Source organism: Myxine glutinosa, chromosome 1 (genome assembly GCF_964187855.1).
Source record: "Myxine glutinosa chromosome 1, kmMyxGlut1.1, whole genome shotgun sequence".
Taxonomy (NCBI): domain Eukaryota; kingdom Metazoa; phylum Chordata; class Myxini; order Myxiniformes; family Myxinidae; genus Myxine; species Myxine glutinosa.
This window is the reverse complement of record NC_136261.1, coordinates 47039792-47056821: the sequence shown is the minus strand read 5'-3', so window position 1 is coordinate 47056821 and position 17030 is coordinate 47039792.

The following is a 17030-nucleotide window of genomic DNA, read 5'->3' as shown; positions in this document are numbered from 1 at the left end:
ATATCTGGGAAGTGTCTGTTGTCACTGAAGTACTCCCTAAAACTTTTGTTTCCGTGGTTGTGAAGTGTTTTTAATAACGTGGTGGTGGTTTTGAATCACGTGGTGGTGAGGTGTTTTGAATTACATGGTGGTGAGGTATTTTGTATTACGTTGTGGTGAGGTGTTTTAAATTATGTGGTGGTGAGGTGTTTTGAATTACATGGTGGTAAGGTGTTTTGAATTACGTGGTGGTGAGGTGTTTTAATTTATGTGGTGGTGAGGTGTTTTGAATTACGTGGTGTTGAGGTGTTTTGAATTACATGGTGGTAAGGTGTTTTGAATTACGTGATGGTGAGGTGTTTTAAATTATGTGGTGCTGAGGTGTTTTGAATTACATGGTGGTAAGGTGTTTTGAATTATGTGGTGGTGAGGTGTTTTAAATTACATGGGGGTGAGGTGTTTTGGATTACGTGGTGGTGAGGTGTTTTGAATTACATGGGGGTGAGGTGTTTTGCATTCCGTGGTGGTGAGGTGTTTTAAATTTGGTGGGGGTAAGGTGTTTTGAATTACGTGGGGGTGAGGTGTTTTAAATTATGTGGTGGTGAGGTGTTTTGAATTACATGGTGGTAAGGTGTTTTGAATTACATGGGGGTAAGGTGTTTTGAATTACATGGTGTTGAGGTGTTTTGAATTACGTGGGGGTGAGGTGTTTTGAATTACGTGGTGTTGAGGTGTTTTGAATCACGTGGTGATGAGGTGTTTTAAATTACGTGGGGGTGAGGTGTTTTAAATTACTTGGTGGTGATGAGTTTTAAATTAGGTGGGGTGAAGTGTTTTGAATTACATGGTGGTAAGGTGTTTTGAATTACGTGGTGGTGAGGTGTTTTAATTTATGTGGTGGTGAGGTGTTTTGAATTACGTGGTGTTGAGGTGTTTTGAATTACATGGTGGTAAGGTGTTTTGAATTACGTGATGGTGAGGTGTTTTAAATTATGTGGTGCTGAGGTGTTTTGAATTACGTGGTGGTGAGGTGTTTTAAATTACATGGGGGTGAGGTGTTTTGGATTACGTGGTGGTGAGGTGTTTTGAATTACATGGGGGTGAGGTGTTTTGGATTCCGTGGTGGTGAGGTGTTTTAAATTTGGTGGGGGTGAGGTGTTTTAAATTATGTGGGGGTGAGGTGTTTTAAATTACTTGGTGGTGATGTGTTTTAAATTAGGTGGGGTGAGGTGTTTTAAATTATGTGGGGGTGAGGTATTTTAAATTACATGGGGGTGAGGTGTTTTGAATTACATCGTGCTGAGGTGTTTCAAATTATTTGGTGGTGAGGTGTTTTGAATTACGTGGTGGTGAGGTGTAATCGTCCCAAACTTCCAGTCTGCATCTACCCCTCCAGTATGTATGTGCTGAGGGGTTCTTTTTTGAATTTTATATATTTTTTCAATCTAAATCTTCAACCTAACTTGCTTATAAAAATGTAATATCACAAACACTACAAATACATTTGTGCAAAATAATTGTTTGTATTATGATTGGTGTAAATCATTTCAACACAGCAACTCAGGTACAGTCATTATCCTCAGTTAAAATAAGCCCGTTCCTCAGTAACGACGCTTGGTGAGGCGAGCGCAGCGAGCCAAGCTAAGCTAGTATAACCACCTTTAGGTGGTAAGCTAGTATAACCTCCCGGTGGTCCCAAACCCCAAACTAGTATAACCCCAAACTAAGCTAGTATAACCACCAAGCTAAGCTAGTATATTATATATATATATATATATATATATATATATATATATATATATATATATATATATATATATATATATCATATATGTATACCATATAACACATAATGTCAGTTTGTGTGTTTGTACAGATGTCTGTCCCCCGTTCATAAGGGTAGGTTTTAAGGCCATCTTTTTAACACAAATGTGTGTTCATGACTGTACTTGTGAAATCACTAAAATTAGTTGACCTCTGGCATATGTTGACCTAAAAAAAATACTAGTGGGTGAATTCAATGATCAAGTACGCAGATGTCCTTCAAATTTCAAGTCAATCAGATGAAAATTGACAATTTAATAAATTTAGCCTATGTTGACCTTTTCACCTTTAGACCTCAAAAAATATTGGCGGTTGAATTAAGTGACCGAAAATGCAAATCCTGTTCAAATAAAAAGTTAATCGAATAAAAATTGACGATTTTGGAAATTTGGCCTATATTGACCTTTTGGCCTGTGTTGACCTCAAAAAGAATTGGTGGTTGAATTCAGTGACCGAAAATGCAAATCCTGTTCAAATTAAAAGTGAATCGAATAAAAATTGACGATTTTAGAAATTCGGCCTATATTGACCTTTTGGCCTGTGTTGACCTCAAAAAATATTGGTGGTTGAATTAAGTGACCGAAAATGCAAATCCTGTTCAAATTTAAAGTTAATCGAATAAAAATTGACGATTTTAGAAATTCGGCCTATATTGACCTTTTGGCCTGTGTTGACCTCAAAAAGAATTGGTGGTTGAATTCAGTGACCTGATATTTAAATCCCTTCAAATTTCAAATCAATCGGATGAAAATTGAGGATTTAAGAAATTTGACAAAGTGATTGACCTATGGCCTTCTGACCGTTTAACCTCAAAATCAATAGGCTTATTCTTTACGACCAGATCTACCAATTGGGGAGGTTTCGTAAAGATAGGCTTAAAATTGTGACCTGTAGGTGATTGACATACAGACAGACAGACAGACACAGACAAACAGACAGAACAACGCACAAGACCAACCAATATACTTGAAAAATCTTCGATTTTCGCAAATAACAAACACAAACCCTTGAAGATATTTACAAGATACATACAGTGTGTATATATTTTCATGATGAATGCGTGCCTCAGAAGGAAATCGACATAACACACTTACTAGCTATATAACCTATCTCTAGGGAGACCCTCCAATCTCTCTCTGTCGACATTGTGAAAAACATTGCAAACTATAACGAACCGAGGTGGAGAGCATACCTCAGCCAGGCTGAACAGTTTACGTATTGTATCCCACTGATAGGCCAGATCTGGATCCGGACCTGAACCAAAATCGAGTCAGCTTGTTCTTCAACTCATCGGATCAACTCATCCACCAATTTGTCATAAGTCGTCCATAACCTTTTGAAATATCGTGATATATACCGTTTTTGGACCTATCATTCAAAGGTGAAGAATTACTTAAGAAATTAAAAAATTCTCGCATCCGGATCCGGATTCGGATATTCACCAAACTTTAATCAACTCTTCCTTGTCACACACACAACATGTCCACTAAATTTCGTCCAAATCCGTCGACAACTTTTTGAGATATCCTGCTCACAGACAGACAGACAAGCAGATAGACAGAGGTGAAAACAACCTCCATCCACCTTGTGCAGTGAAGGTAACGACACAATCCTATTAGAAGGGAAAGTTAGCCCGACCGAGCAAGAGGTCCACACTAACTTACACAAGTCCGAGGGATCCCCCACTATCCCACCATGCGCAGACATAACCATAACACGCACAGACACACAAACTAGATACATTTTAAAAATTACATTAATACCTCCCAATGGCTTTTTATTGAGACATCAATATCACGTGTTGCGAAAGTCCCAAAAGTCAAAGCCATAGCTCAGACTCGATGTTTCAGCACAGATAATTGCATTGACCTCTTCACTGTTTTTCAATATTGACATAATTGACATTATGTTAATGAGCTTCCCCTCAATAAGAGTTAAATTATTAAAGTATCACAAGGTCGATGACTTCTCTTTGAGGCTGCATTTCTCTGCTTGGAAACATCGACCCTCCTATTGGAAACTCCAGATGAGTGTGGATTACAATTATCATCACAATTGAAGCCATTTCTTCAGCTCTTTCCATGAACCTCGACGTCTGTTTAAAATCTCTCATCTCTAAACAATATTTACACTTCCTTGATTGACTTGTTATGATTAACTGCACCTGAAGCCTCTTCATGAACAATATGTTATTAACACAGGGTTAATTGGTTTTCTAATACACAAATGAGTTTTAATTCTGGTTGTGTTTTTTATTTATTCATTCCAGGCTTGTTGAGTTATACAAAATGGCGGTTCATTTTTGGTGGAGTGGACCTCATCATTGCCTTGAACCACCTACATCTGCTATTTTATCCGCACTTTACCTGATCTTATGCAATTTATTGGAGCGATCAGGGCTTGTTGAGCTGAGAGAAAGACATCTACCCAAGTTGTGACGCACAAAAATCCAAAGTTTCACACTGAGTGAATTTGAGAGCTCACTTTTTCTTTCGTACCAATGCTTTTTTTGGCTCTGTTGAACAGTGATTTTGGGAAGCAGAGTATAATAATGGACCATAAATGGCAGGGCATGAAGAGCATAAATGGAAGAGCTACGTCTATTTATATGGACAATGACGTTAGCGTTAACCAAGGAGCCAAAAACTTGTCATGGAATAATGGTATTTGTCCTTTTATTTTTGTGTGCTCCCTGCTCTATACAGAGCGTCGGTTATGCAGAAGCATTTTCTTTACCAAGGTTGCAATCCTGGATCGCTTACAACTCTGATGCAGGGTACTTGACTGAGCATGGAGGAATTTGGAAATTGACCAGGGTATCTGCAATCGCTTGCCTAGTGCCTACTCTTTGCGAAGGACACAGTGGGATCACTAACATCCAGCAGCTAGAGTTGGCAGATGGGATGCCCAGTTTAACATCCATCCAGCGGATGGCACACACATTGATGAACCACCCTGCCTGTGAAACACGAGGATGACAGTTTATATCTGGGCCGAGTATTTTTCCTGAAAGAAGTTCGTTTTGCCAGAAGCTCAGAATCTACAGCTTTAAAACGATGGTATTTAACTGGATTTGAGGTTACATCTGGGACACTAGTGTCTGAACAAATAGCCATACCAAAAACACAGGGTGGCCTATAAAAATGTGACGTGTTTACAATTGCAATTTTTAAGCATTACCCTGTAAAAATCAACAATATATTTATCAAACACTAATATAAAGGCCGTCAACAATGACGGGCTGGAACAGTAGATTTGACTGTGCAGCCACATGAGCGTGGCAAAGTCTGAAGCCTGGGCCTAGTGTCTGGTGTGCCTATAACTTCTTTATTTATTCGACATCCTACTGACGTAAGTGAACACTCGGTTTACTCTGCGCACGTTGCACATCATGTGTAGCGAATTTCACCTTCCTGTGCCTTGTATTTGTTGTGATTTAAAAAAAAAACGCTTCGGTACACCCTCCTTGAGGCTTGGTTTGCAAGCCACCACCTACAATTCAAATGTAAGAGACATAATTACTCTTCTTTTGTGTTTTTGGAGTCCTCAGGGTCTTTTGGGTCCTCTAGGTCATTTGGATCTTTTGGGTGCTCATGGTCTTTTGCATGCTTGGGATATTTTGGGTCCTTGGGGTCTTTTTGGGTCTTAAGGGTCATTTGTGTCTTCAGGGTATTTTGAGTCTTATGGTTCCTTGGGGTCTTTTGAGTCATTTGAGTATTTTGGGTCCTCTGGAGCTTTGGGGTCCTCTGGTATTTTTGGTCCTTTGGGTCTTTGGGTGTATTTAAGGGTATTTGGGGTATTTTGAGTCAGGGGTAATTTGGGTCTTTGGGGTCCACTGGGTCCTTAGAGTCTGTAAGGGTCATTGTGGTCTTTTGGATGTTTTGAATTGTTTGGGTCTGAGGGGTCATTAAGGGATCTTTAGAGTATTTCGGGGCTTCGGGGACTTTTTGATATTTGGGGTCTTTTGTGTCTTTGGGGGTCTTTTCGGTCTTCGGGGTTTTTTGGGTCTTCGGGTGTCTTTAAGGGTCTTTGGGATATTTTCGCTGTCTGGGGTCTTTTGAGTCTTTGGCGTTTTTTGGGTCTTCCGGTTTTTTAAAGGTATTTTGGGTCTTTGGTATATTTTGAGTCTTTGGGATATTTTGGGTCTTCGTGGTCTTTTGGGTTGTAGGGGTCTTTTTGGTCTTCTTGGTCCTTGAGGGTCTTTGGAATATTTTGAGTCTTTGAGGTTTTTAAGGGTATATTGGGTCTTCTGGGTCTTTTTAGTCTTTACAGTCTTTTGTGTGTTCTGGGTAGTTAAGGGTATTTGGGGTCTTTTGGGTATTTAAGGGACTTGGGGCCATTTCAGTCTTTTGGGTCTTCATGGTGTTTATGGGTCTTTGGGGAATCTTGGGTCTTCAGGGTGTTTTGGGTTTTTGTGGTCTTTTGGGTCTTTAAGTGTCTTCAGAGTATTTTGTGTATTTAAGCATATTCAGGGTCTTTGGGGGTATTTTGGGTGTTTGGGATCCACTGGGTCTTCAGGGTGTTTTCAGTATTTTGGGTCTTTGGGATCTTTTGGGTCTTGAAAGTCGTTGGGGGGTCTTCTGGGTCCTTAGGGTCTTTTGCATCCTCTGATTCATTTGGATCCTCCGGGTTGTTTGGGTTTTTTGGATCCTTGGGGTCTTTGGGGTCTTCAGGGTCTTTGGAGGTATTTAAGGGTATTGGGTCTTTTCAGTCTTTTGGGTCTTCACAGTGTTCATGGGTCTTCATGGTCTTTTGGGTTGTAGGGATCGTTTTGGTCTTCTGAGTCCTTTAGAACTTTTCGGTCTTCCGGGTCCTGAAGGATCTTTGGGATATTTTGGGTCTTCGGGGTCATGGGTCTTCATGGTCTTTGGGGTTGTAGGGATCGTTTTGGTCTTCTGAGTCCTTTAGAACTTTTCGGTGTTCTGGGTCTTTAAGGATTTTTGGGATATTTTGGGTCTTCGAGGTCTTTAAGGGTATTTTGGGTCTTCGGGGTCTTTTTAGTCTTCATGGTGTTTTGTGTCTTCTGTGTATTTAAGGGTATTTGGGGTATTCTGGGTCTTTAAGGGTCTTGGGCTCTTTTCCGTCTTTTGGGTCTTCAGGGTGTTTGTGGGTCTTTGGGGAATTTTGAGTCTTTGGAGTGTTTTGGGTTTTTGTGGTCTTTTCGGTCTTTAAGTGTCTTCAGTGTATTTTGGGTCTTCGGGGTATTTTGGGTGTTTGGGGTCCACTGGGTCTTCAGGGTGTTTTCAGTATTTTGGACTTTGGGATCTTTTGGGTCTTGAGAGTCATTGGAGGTCTTCAGGGTCCTTAGGGTCTTTTGCATCCTCTGAGTCGTTTGGATCCTTGGGGTTGTTTGGGTTTTTTGGATCCTTGGAGTCTTCTGGGTCCTTGGGGTCTTCATGGTCTTTTGGGTATTTTAGGGTCTTGGGGTATTTTCAGTCTTTTGGGTCTTTGGGGTGTTTATGGGTCTTCATGGTCTTTTGGGTTGTATGGGTCTTTTTGGTCTTCTGGGTCCTTTTCATATTTTCGGTCTTCTGGGTCCTTAAGAGTCTTTGGGATATTTTGGGTCTTTGGGCTATTTTTAGTCTTCATGGTATTTTGTGTCTTCTGGGTATTTAAAGGTATTTTGGGTCTTTTGGGTCTTTGGGGAATATTGGGTCTTCAGTGTGTTGTCTTTTTGGGTCTTCAGGGTATTTTGGGTGTTTGGGGTCCACTGGGTCTTCAGGGTGTTTTTGGTATTTTGGGTCTTTGGGATCTTTTGAGTCTTTTGGGTTTTTTGGATCCTTCGGGTCTTCTGGGTTCTTGGGGTCTTCAGGGTATTTTGGGTCATTAAGTGTCTTCAGGGTCTTTTGGGTATTCAGTGTTTTTTTGGGTCTTCTGGGTATGTTGGGTGTTTGGGATCCACTGGGTCTTCAGGGTGTTTTCAGTATTTTGGGTCTTTTGGGTCTTGAGGGTCGTTCGGGTCCTTCGGGTCTTTTGCATCCTCTGAGTCATTTCGATCCTCAGGGTTGTTTGGGTGTTTTGGATCCTTGGGGTCTTCTGGGTCCTTGGGGTCTTCAGGGTCTTTTGGGTATTTGAGGGTCTTGGGTCTTTTCAGTCTTTTGGGTCTTTGGGGTGTTTCTGGGTCTTTGGGGAAATTTGGGGTCTTCAGAGTGTTTTGGGTTTTTGTGGTATTTTGGGTCTTTAAGTGTCTTCAGGGTCTTTTGGGTCTTCAAGCATATTCAGGATCTTTTGGGTCTTCGGGATCTTTGAGGTCTTTTGGGTCTTTGGTGTATTTTGAGTCTTCGGGGTATTTTGGGTCTTCGTGGTCTTTTGGGTTGTAGGGGTCTTTTTGGTCTTCTGGGTCCTTAAGGGTCTTTGGAATATTTTGGGTCTTTGAGGTCTTTAAGGGTATTTTGGGTCTTCGGGGTCTTTTTAGTATTTATGGTCTTGTGGGTCTTCTGCGTATTTAAGGGATTTGGGGTCTTTTCAGTCATTTGGGTCTTCGGGGTGTTTCTGGGTCTTTGGGGAATTTTGAGTCTTCAGGGTGTTTTGGGTTTTTGTGGTCTTTGGGGTCTTTAAGTGTCTTTGGGGTCTTTTGCATCTTTAAGCGTATTCAGGGTATTTTTGGTCTTCGGTGCCTTTTGGATCTTTGGGATATTTTGGGTGTTTGGGGTCCATTGGGTCTTCAGGGTGTTTTCGGGATTTTTGGTCTTGGGGATCTTTTGGGTCTTGAGAGTCGTTGTGGTCTTCTGGGTCCTTAGGGTCTTTTGCATCCTCTGAGTCGTTTGGATTGTCGGGGTTGTTTGTGTTTTTTTGATGCTTGGGGACATTTGGGTCCTTGGGGTCTTCAGGGTGCTAGGGGTATTTTGGGTCCTTGTAGTCTTTTAGGTCTTTTATCCAGTGGACACACGGTGGTGTTCAAAGTTTGCCCATTAAAACCCCACTCAAATCCCTCCTAAAGCGCTACTCAAAGCCTTTAATACCTACCCTTATGAAGGGAGACAGACATCACAGAAACACACATTGTGTTTTATATGGTAGCTGAGCAAGGGCTGTGTTCCAACATCCACTGGCTAATCCATCGTCTGATGAAATGATTCGCTACTCTGCAAAGCAAGTCCTCAGTGCTTCCACAACGTCCAAGAGTGTATTTTCTTTGTTTGAAGACCTGACTCTTCAAATATTCCCGTAGAAAACAAGGAGAAAAGACATAAAATGTGATAGCCCCCGTCGTTTTAGTAATTTTGCTGTACCAAGTTAAAGGGCATCAGTCGGCCATCTTGGATCTGTTCTCGAAAATAAATTACGTGCATATGTAAGCCATCATTCATTATAATCTGTCTGCAAAGTTTGAACAACATTGGTCATTATTCTCTGAGATATGCCATGTCCGAGAAATGCTTGAAGACATGTTCAACATCGGTTTTTTTACAACTAAAATGGCTGCCAGTCGGCCATCTTTGATCGCATCGCGAAACAAAATGACGTGCATATGTATACCATCATGTATTGTCCTTGTGCCAAGCATGAACAAAATCGGTCCACACATCTCCGAGATATGGTTGCGGACGCAGGCATGGGTGGACGGACGAGATCCAATCCATGAGCCCCCATTTCGGACTAAGTCCAACCAGATCCAGACCAGAACCAAAATCGAATCTGCTTGTTCTTGTTGCCGAACAAAGTCATCCACTAAATTTTGTCATAATCCGTCCATAACTTTTTGAAATATCAATATATCATGCTCTACAATGTATAATTTTTAGCCACATCTCTCAATGGTGAAGAATCTCTTAGGAAATTGTCGTACGATCCAGATCCGGATCTTCACCAAAATTAATCAAGGCTTCCTTGTTACAAACCCAACCTATTTACGAAATCCGTCCACAACTTCTTTGAGATATGCTGTTCACAAACAGACAGACCGGGATGGAAACACAACATCGGTCTACCTTCGGTGGCGGAGGTAATGAACCGGTCTACTTGAATTATTGCGTACCTATATCAGTATATGGCTCGGCGCGTATTGCACCAATTATTGTAAGATTTATCTTGTTGTTCCCGGTGACTTTACTTAAGTATGGTACATAACAGTAAAAGGTTGTTGTGAAGCATGGTGTTATATAACATTGTCCAACTCTTTTGCTGTGTTGATGAATTTTTTTTTGTCTACAGAATCGAGGCTCGTGTAAGGGCTAACACATTGAACATGAAAACATGCACAGACACATAAAATATACAATTAAGGGAGCGGGAGACAAGAGGGGGGGGGGGGAGGGAAGCACACAAGCACAACAACAGTAGAGAACAGGATGTCGGTAGATCTGTGGAAGGGAGAGGGCTGGGGGAGGAGGGCAAGGTACACGGTATAAAGCAAATGAACACGACTAGGAATTTCAGGAAAGAAGTCGGGGATTGAAAGAGGTGGATCTGGGGTGAATTAACGGGGGTAGAAAAGATCAAGGTTTTGGATGGGGGAAGACAAGAGATGGTGGTGAACAACTGTTTTGTAGACCTTGTCCTTGAGGGATGAGAGGGATTGAAGAGAGTGAGGGAGTTTGTTCCAGAGGAAGGAGAAAAGAGGAATGAATGAAGGAGGAAAGGTGAGCAGAGAGTCTTGATTTTGGCAGTTTCACCAGAATAGGGTTGCTGGCAGATCATGTGCGTCCTGCAGGAATATTTGGGGGACAGAGCACAGACACAGCTGGGGGGAAAGGCCAGAGAGGAGTCGGTAGAGGACAGAAAGACCACCAACCTGCCTGCGGTAAGAGAGAGAAAGGCCCTCAGAATCAGCTTCATCGCAGGAGATTCCAATGATTCTGAAAGCTTTGGTTTCAACAGGGTGAAGCCGAGCTAGGTGTGAGGCAGAAGCACCGGACCAGAGGGGGGAACAGTATTGCATTGACCTGCGGATGAAAGCCTTGTATGCGGTGAGGAGCTCAGGTGTGCCAAGGAAGGACTTCGCACAACGGAGGATGCCCAGTCGGCGACTGGCTTTGGAGGCCAGCTTGGAAATATGGTTTTCCCAGGAAAGATCATGGCAGATAGTGAGGTCCAAAAGCTTGAGTGACAGAACTTCTTGGAGAGGATTGTTGAGAAAGTAGATGGGAGGGTTGTCCAGTCGATCTTTTCGGACAGACATCGTAAGAGTGTGAGATTTGTCAGGATTGAAAGACATGTTCCACTTGTTTGCCCAGTCTGTGATTTTGTCCAGGTCTGCAGAGAGTGAGGAGACTGCAAACTGCCGATCTGAGGGATGAGGAATGGAGCGGCAGAGAGTGGAGTCATCAGCAAAGAGATGGAGAGAATTTTCCAGAGAGTCGGAGAGATCATTGATGAAGACCAGAAAAAGCACAGGGCCCAGAACACTGCCTTGGGGAACTCCAGCCTGAACAGGAAGGGGAGATGAGAGAAATCCATTCAGGGCCACACGTTGACTACGACCAGAGAGGAAGTCGGCAAGCCATGCGTGGAGATTTTTATGGCTACTATGGGCGGAGAGTTTGGTGAGCAGGGAGGGGTTCCCTTTATCTGTCAAAAAATGAGTCGATCCGTTTTTCCACGAGATTGTGTTTATACACAACTAGGGCATGCCCGTACTATATATATATCTAAAATTATATCCCCCCCCCTCTATTTACATGAAATGGTTTGGTCCAAAGCGAACGGCTTGCGAGTACGGTGACAATCCCCCCCCTCTATTTACATGAAATGGTTTGGTCCAAAGCGAACGGCTTGCGAGTACGGTGACAATCCCCCCCCCCCCCCTCTATTTACATGAAATGGTTTGGTCCAAAGCGAACGGCTTGCGGAGTTTGGTAAAGAAATCGCCATAGCGTGCACAAACGCGCAGGAAAGCGAAAGAATCGCAAAGTAGTTTTAATTAGTTTTAAAACATAGTTTAACGGCAACATAGTTTGCCAACGTGAAATAAATGAATACGCTCTCAAATGTGCCGTCCGAGGCAGAGTCTGTTCGCCACGTTCGGCACACGTGATAGCTCGCTGCTCTCTGATTGGTTGAATCGTTTTTTGGACATAGCTCGGTAACTACTTCTCCGATTAATATGAAACCTTGAAAAGGCACATCCTCGGGTCCCCAGCAATATACCTGGCAAGTTTCAAGTATATCGGACCCGTGGTTGTCGAGAAACAGCGGTCACAGACATACAGAGATTACTGGAATTATAGATAGATGTGTGTATGGTGCTAACAAATATGTATAACCAATCTGGAAAGAAAATAATACTGTCATCATATGGTGGGTCACCGTGCACCAAGCATGACTAAAACTAACAGGAACATTGACAACGATTGATGATACCTCTAAGATGTCTTTTTTTTAAATGCATGGTCCAGGCTCATGGAAGGGTTAGGACACAGAACTGATCAGTACATCATAACAAGAGAAGAGCAGGAGAAAGGGGAAACGTCAATAGCAAGGTGGAGGGAGAAGGTAGACGGACAAGGAAGGGATGCAGGTGATGATCTATACAATACGAGGGATGTTTGTCTGTCTGTCTGCTTGTTTGTCGCCATATTTCTCAGAGATGGTCAAACGGATCTTTGTCAAACTTTCAGAGGTTCATCAGTGAGTGTCGCAGAGTGTTTTAGGCAAACAAATTTTTTTTTTGAAAGATTTCAAAAAAAAGGTGGATTATTTTAACCGTTCTAAGAGTCTAAGCTTTTGTAGCTATGTGACCACCTTTAGAGGCCATTTTTCCCCGCAGAGCAGGGGTTGTCCTATTTCGGGCACAGTAGTCCCCTTTTTGAAGCAATGTTTTATGGCCGGATGCCCTTCCTGCCGCCAACCATGTTAGTCGCCTTTTGCGACACACAGGGAATTACCAGTGAACTGGTACTCAATTTGCCGACTTCAGAAGGATGACAGGGTGAGTCAACCCCCCTGGTGTTAATTCAGCAATCGACCGGGATAGCGAACCAGGATCCTAGGATCCCAAGCCGGCACCCTAACCGCTGATTTCCGAAGAACACCATGCTAATGTAATTATGGCTATGTGAAATGAAATTGTAGCTATGTGAAATGTAATATTAAATGATCTTCGACCCCATATCTTATTCGGTGTAGGGGGGTGTTTTAGGCCCCCACAAAAATATAGAATTTTTTTTTTGATTTCTTCAAAATGGCAACATGATTAGAACATCACGGGCAATGGCGGGTACCCCTTATAGCTAAGATACATGAAGTGTGTGGAGGTAGGGGACATGGAGGGGAGGGGAAATGTGATAATATATCCATGGGGATAATAATATATTTTGCATATATAACTAGCCTCATAATGCATCTTCTACATATATCACATGTGGTAGAAAGATATTAAGTAGATATCAGTGTAGTTTTTGTGAATTACAAGGGACGTTCGTAGACAATGGACACGCACTGGTACAATGAATGCATATTGTTAATGGGACTTGAACTTGGGTTCTGAATTTATATTGATAATTGTATGTATCTATAGTGCCTTTTGCCTATGGATACAAGACACTGTGAGAATGAGAGACAGACAGTCAGTCGGAAATTGCGGAAGGGGACCAAAAACAGTTACACGGAAGGGTATATTCATGTCTTCAGGTACTCTTTAAAAGATTCAACCATCATTATATTTCTCATTGAAATTGGGAGTTTGTTCCAAAGCTTTGAGGCAATTGATTGAAAGGATCTATAGCTCACCTTTTGCTGGATTTATGTACAACAAGGGAAGGATCTGCTGTAGAATGGAGTAAGATGTCTCTGCTGTGTAAAACATGATACGTTTGTATGTTGGAAGAGAAGATGACAAGGTCTTGAATGTTTGAATAATTATTCTACATTATGTTCTCTCTACAATTGGGAGCCAGTATAATTGGCCGAACATGGGAGTTACGTGGGACCATTTAGGTTTCTGAAAGATCAGGAAGCGCACTTGTGCTGCACTTTCTGTAATCGTTACAAATTCTGTTTAGTGATTCCACCAACTAAGGAAGTACCGTAATCCAGCCTGGAGAGCATGGGACACAAACCACATCATGATACGTATCACTATTCATATACTTCTTGATGTGAATTAGGTTATATATCTGCCAATTTTGGCATTCAATTTTGGATCAATTTTGGATCTTGTATACAAAATTAAGAGAGCAATTAGATTAATGAATAGGATTATAAATAATTAAATTGACATAGTGGGAAAATTACATGCCTAGATCAGGAATCGAACCCGAATCGAACCCGAATCGAACCCGAATCGAACCCGATTCCTGGTCTAGGCATGTAATTTTCCCACATATGTCAATTTAATTATTTATTTATAATCCTCTTCCTTTTATAATCCTTTTAATCCTTTTAATAATCCTTTTATATATAATAAATCCTTTTAATCCTTTTAATCCTATAATCCTTTTATAATCCTTTATAATCCTCTATCCTATTTATAATCCTTTAATTTATTATTTATAATCCTCTTCATTATAATCTAATTGCTTCACTACACCCCTATTGGTGTTTATAATGGAGGACATGGATCTGTCTCCCAATTGGAGGAAGACCCTCTCGTGTTCAGGCCGTTGGTGCTCCTATGGTTGGCAGCAAGTGCCCCAGAAGCATTGACGGAAAGAGAGTGGCAATCATATGTGTGGGAAAATTGCATGCTCAGTCAGGGTCGCCCAGATGGCTCAGATGGCAGAGCACTGGTACGGTTTTCTAGAGGACCTGGGTTCGATTCCTGGTCTGGGCGCGTAATTTTCCCACATTTATAAATGTAATTAAGAGAGCAACACAACTGCGTGACCTGATCAGACATCCCCATGTCATAATCCGACATCAGTCCTAAATTTTGGATAGTAGGGGAATTAATTATTCTTCTCCAACGATCTCCAATTCTGTAACGTAAGTCTGGAATGAATTTGTAACGATCTACAATTCTGCAATTCCTCTCCTTGTGATTGGAATCACCTGACTGTCGAAGCCCCATGTCATAATCCGACATCACTCCTAAATTTTGGAGAGTAGGGGAGAGAGGGATCACCTGATAAAGCCCCATGTCATAATCTGACATCACTCATACATTTTGGAGAGTCGAGGAAAGAGGGACCACCTGACAATCAAAGCTCCATGTCATAATCCGAAATCACTCCTAAATTTTGGAGAGTCGAGGAAAGAGGGACCACCTGACAATCAAAGCTCCATGTCATAATCCCAAATCACTCCTAAATTTTGGATAGAATGGGAGAGAGGGATCACCTGACAATCAAAGCTCCATGTCATAATCCCAAATCACTCCTAAATTTTGGAGAGTCGAGGAAAGAGGGACCACCTGACAATCAAAGCTCCATGTCATAATCCCAAATCACTCCTAAATTTTGGATAGAATGGGAGAGAGGGATCACCTGACAATCAAAGCTCCATGTCATAATCCCAAATCACTCCTAAATTTTGGAGAGTCGAGGAAAGAGGGACCACCTGACAATCAAAGCTCCATGTCATAATCCCAAATCACTCCTAAATTTTGGATAGAATGGGAGAGAGGGATCACCTGACAATCAAAGCTCCATGTCATAATCCCAAATCACTCCTAAATTTTGGATAGAATGGGAGAGAGGGATCACCTGACAATCAAAGCTCCATGTCATAATCAGACATCACTCCTAAATTTTTGAGAGTCGAGGAAAGAGGGACCACCTGACAATCAAAGCTCCATGTCATAATCCGAAATCACTCCTAAATTTTGGAGAGTCGAGGAAAGAGGGACCACCTGACAATCAAAGCTCCATGTCATAATCCCAAATCACTCCTAAATTTTGGATAGAATGGGAGAGAGGGATCACCTGACAATCAAAGCTCCATGTCATAATCCCAAATCACTCCTAAATTTTGGAGAGTCGAGGAAAGAGGGACCACCTGACAATCAAGGCTCCATGTCATAATCCCAAATCACTCCTAAATTTTGGATAGAATGGGAGAGAGGGATCACCTGACAATCAAAGCTCCATGTCATAATCCCAAATCACTCCTAAATTTTGGAGAGTAGGGGAAAGAGGGAACACCTGACAATTAAAGCTCCATGTCATAATCCCAAATCACTCCTAAATTTTGGAGAGTCGAGGAAAGAGGGACCACCTGACAATCAAAGCTCCATGTCATAATCCCAAATAACTCCTAAATTTTGGATAGAATGGGAGAGAGGGATCACCTGACAATCAAAGCTCCATGTCATAATCCCAAATCACTCCTAAATTTTGGAGAGTCGAGGAAAGAGGGACCACCTGACAATCAAAGCTCCATGTCATAATCCCAAATCACTCCTAAATTTTGGATAGAATGGGAGAGAGGGATCACCTGACAATCAAAGCTCCATGTCATAATCCCAAATCACTCCTAAATTTTGGAGAGTCGAGGAAAGAGGGACCACCTGACAATCAAAGCTCCATGTCATAATCCCAAATCACTCCTAAATTTTGGATAGAATGGGAGAGAGGGATCACCTGACAATCAAAGCTCCATGTCATAATCCCAAATCACTCCTAAATTTTGGATAGAATGGGAGAGAGGGATCACCTGACAATCAAAGCTCCATGTCATAATCCCAAATCACTCCTAAATTTTGGATAGAATGGGAGAGAGGGATCACCTGACAATCAAAGCTCCATGTCATAATCCCAAATCACTCCTAAATTTTGGAGAGTAGGGGAAAGAGGGAACACCTGACAATCAAAGCTCCATGTCATAATCCCAAATCACTCCTAAATTTTGGATAGAATGGGAGAGAGGGATCACCTGACAATCAAAGCTCCATGTCATAATCCCAAATCACTCCTAAATTTTGGAGAGTCGAGGAAAGAGGGACAACCTGACAATCAAAGCTCCATGTCATAATCCCAAATCACTCCTAAATTTTGGATAGAATGGGAGAGAGGGATCACCTGACCATCGAAGCTGAAAGCGTGATTACAAAGCTGTTTCTAGTGGTTTGGTGAAGAAGCTATAAATAAGTCGGTTTTACTAGAATTCAGTTTCAACCTACTACATATCAGCCATGATTGAATGTCATCGAAGAGTTTAATAGATACAGACGTGAGCACAGGCAGCTGCACGCACCAGGTGTGGCTGGGTCAAACCTTGCATTTACCTGAATATCATCCGCATATATTTGATAGTCGATGGAATGTCTGGTGATTTGCCCAATACCACAAATGTATGTGAACAGTTGTCGGCTAATAACAGACCCTTGAGGTACACCACATTTTAGATGT